The sequence below is a fragment of the Malania oleifera genome, chromosome 7 (assembly GCF_029873635.1).
Source record: "Malania oleifera isolate guangnan ecotype guangnan chromosome 7, ASM2987363v1, whole genome shotgun sequence".
Taxonomy (NCBI): Eukaryota; Viridiplantae; Streptophyta; class Magnoliopsida; order Santalales; family Ximeniaceae; genus Malania; species Malania oleifera.
The window spans coordinates 51,622,299-51,625,867 of NC_080423.1; positions in this window are offsets into that span (position 1 = coordinate 51,622,299).

Genomic DNA, 3,569 nt, shown 5'->3' on the forward strand with positions numbered 1-3,569 from the left:
AGGGACTGATATGATGGAAAGGGATATGACAATGATTGTAGGTCAGACCTGGGAGCCGAAAGCTTTATGGTTGGATCATCGGTGACCTTTGACGGTGGAATGTACAACATGGTAGGGTAGAATCTCTAGAATGGTAGTGGGTTCGAAAATTAGACCTCGTGCTGCTTAGAGGAGAGTCGTGGGGGTTGTGTAAAAGATGAAGGTGTAATAGAAGGTGGCGGCTATATCTGTGAGTTCCCGTTTAGAGTCCATGACATTCTCAGGGATTATGCCAAACTACTTGGTCATGGGACTAACCCCCCTTGAGACAATTGGCATAGCCATCTGTGTGGTGTTCTCACCATGTATGTATCCTCACTCACTACCCTTGAGTTTGGTTGGCTTGTTGTCGAGGAACCTCATCTTGGCAAAGTGCGAAGCTGTAGTCATTGAGCAGGAAGTTGAGACGAAGCTTGGGACGAATTCAGCGAAGATTTTGGGGAGGAACTTTGCCTTGGGGTTAGCGGGGAAGACATTGTGGTGAGGGAGATTATGATGAGGTCGAAGGATTGCAAAGGAGGTGGGAGAGGAAAATTTCAAGGACAACACCAGGTTTTAAATGAGTTCTAATTGTCTCGATCAAATCCCGCCAGCTCTTTTGGTGGTTATAGATAGTTGCACACTAGTTGGGTTAAGAGAAAGGTCTTACTTCCGCTCAGGTCACCTCTTGCCGGTAGAGCTGGTCAAAGACATGGTTGAACCTCTAAGTATTTACAAATCTCATAATAGCGCAAGGGCTAGACCAAGTCGCCCTTCTAGGTAGACCCCCAGATTATCCTAAAACCTACTCCAAAGACTTTAAATTCTAGTTATTCTACCCTAAACAACTTAAAGACTCAAAAAGAAAAGAAAAACTATCAAGTTGCCTCTCAGAAGTGCTAAGTTTATCATCTTTAGCCAGATGCATTAAAGCTTAACCCGAACTCATCCAAGTTCAAAATTAACATCGGTTTCCCCCTTCTCTTCCTCACACCCAAAGTTGTATACCCCCAACCTATTTTTAGAATTGGGGACCCAATCATGTGTTGTTGTAAATTGCTCAAAAGGGTCCCCTCTAGTTTAGCAGTGGTGGGGTTGCCGAGTTAAAGTGCATTATCCAAAGGGTCTTTCCATGGCATTGATGGAGCTGCTTCCTCAACAATATTGTTAATCATGTCTTCATCCACAGCTTGGACTACGTTAAATTAATGTTGGAAGGCATTAAATATATCCAGCCTAAGTTGTTTATGGCCCCATGAGATATCAATAATCCCCATCCTACATTGAATGTAAGCATTAGCTCTGGCTAGGAATGGCCATCCTAGAAGGACAGGGATCGAAGTTATAGAAGATTCCATATCTAAAATGATGAAGTCAACAGGGTAATGGAAATCTCCCACTTTGACTACCACGTCTTCTACCACACCCCACGGTTGCTTAAGAGATTGATCAGCAAGACACAAAGTGACCGAGGTGGGCTGCAATTCTCCTAGTTTAAGTTTCTAATAGGCTAAGTATAAAAGCATGTTCATACTCACTCCTAAATCTAAAAGAGTCATATCAATGGTGTAACTGCCAATTACATACGAAATAGTAGGCGAGTCGGGGTCTTTCAGTTTAGGAACAAGGTACATTAGTATCATGGAGCTCATGTGCTAGGCCTGCTTAACTAAACCATCCATGTGTCCTGCATTGATAAGTCCCTAAGGAACTCTATGAATGTAGGTGATTGTTAAATACAATTTAGGTGAGGCTTGTCAATTCTTACTTATTTGAACATATCCTAGATGGACTCTATTAAGGCCTCTTTCCTAAATATAGGAGGGGCAAGGGTGGTTGCGGGAGGTGCCATTGAGGAGCCACGAAAAGCCCTATGGGGGGCAAAGTGAGGTTTAGTCTTTCTAGTTGTGGGCGTGGGACTCAAGGGTTTGTATACCCAACTAGAGGAAAAGAGGGTGCATAAGTCAGTGTTAGGTACCACCCTCTTTTCATCTTTGGTTTCCCCTTGTTCAGTTGCTCCTTGCCTTGTTCATCTATCAACCTACGACTTTGGAGGGTGGTCACCACCTGGGCTTGCTCAGGGTATGATGAGGGACTAGCATCTGGCTCAGACTCCACCTCATATTATTCCTTAGGATTTACTATGGGCTGACTTGGCAACTTGCCCTTGTCTCTCCGACTCAAGGTAGCAGCTAGTTGCCCCAAGGTGGCTTCTCGCTTTGCAATGGATTGGGAGTGAGAGTGAAAGAGTTTCCAATCTTCTTGGTGATCAGCCTCAATATTCTTAAAGGTTCTCAGCACCATCTCCTAAAATGTGTCATATTTAGGCGGAGGCAAAGATGACCACTAACTGGTTGCAAATTTGGGGGCTGAATCGAGATGATTTTGGAAATTTTGGTATGGGTGTGGAGGCAAAGCATTAAGGGCTTGTGGAGGCCTTTGGGATTGAGAATCTGGAGCTTGCGGTCTCCAAGAGAAGTTGGGATGTTGTTTCCACCCATGGTTGTAGGCATTCAAATAAGGGTCATTAGATGGCTTATCATACCAATTATGGGTGGCCTTCACTTCCTCTCACACATGCTCAAGTTGGGAATGCGCGTGGGGCAATTATAACATGTATGGGAAGGGTCAGAACAAATTGCAGAAACCTCTACGCACGCTATTGTCTACAGTCCTAAGGACAAGCACTAGTCTAATTTTTTGGATATGGCATGCAGGGCAAGGGCTAGGTCCTAGCTTGTGGCTAACTCATAAACTCCCTTAGGTTTAGAGGTTGATGGATTGGGTAGTCTATAAGTAGCAGTCGTATGCTGCTGAGAATTTTCAGTTAAGTTTTCAAAGAGAACCTATGCCTCATTCTTGTGCCTAGTGAGGAAAGTACCTCCGCACGATGCATCTACCATGGACCTATCTCTCTTAACTAACCCTTCGTAAAAAGTTTGGACTAATTGCCACTTGGGAACCTAATGATGTGGGCATTTACGGAGCAGGTCTCTAAAACGCACCAAGGTCTCAAAGAAAAGTTCCCTATCCGTTTGTGTGAAACTTGTGATTGCCCTCCACAGCTGGTTAGCCTTCCCTATTGGGAAGTACTTTTTAATAAATTCATGCTGTATGGTGGCCCAGTTGGTTACCGAGTTTGGTCTAAGGATGTCAACCAATATTTGGCCTTATATTTCAGAGAGAATGGAAAGAGCCTAAAGACGAAGGGTGTCATCACTAAAATTAGGTATGTGGAAGGTGGAGCAAATCTCCAAGAACTCATCTAGATGCTGATAAGGATTTTTGGTAGAATTCCCATGAAAGTTAGGCAGCATCGAGATAATTGAAGTCTTAATCTCAAATTATGTCGCCTGAACATCTGGGAACTGGATGTAGGACGACATTGTGTATGTGTTAGTTACAAAGTAGTCCCCATGAGGCCGAAAGGGGTTGCTCTCCTACCACAGGTAAGCAAGGAGCTTGGGGTTCCTGGATTTGTTCAGCGAGAATCGGTGGGTTATTTTTTGCCATGACTTTCAACTTATACGACTCTGCCTTCTCTGGATTAG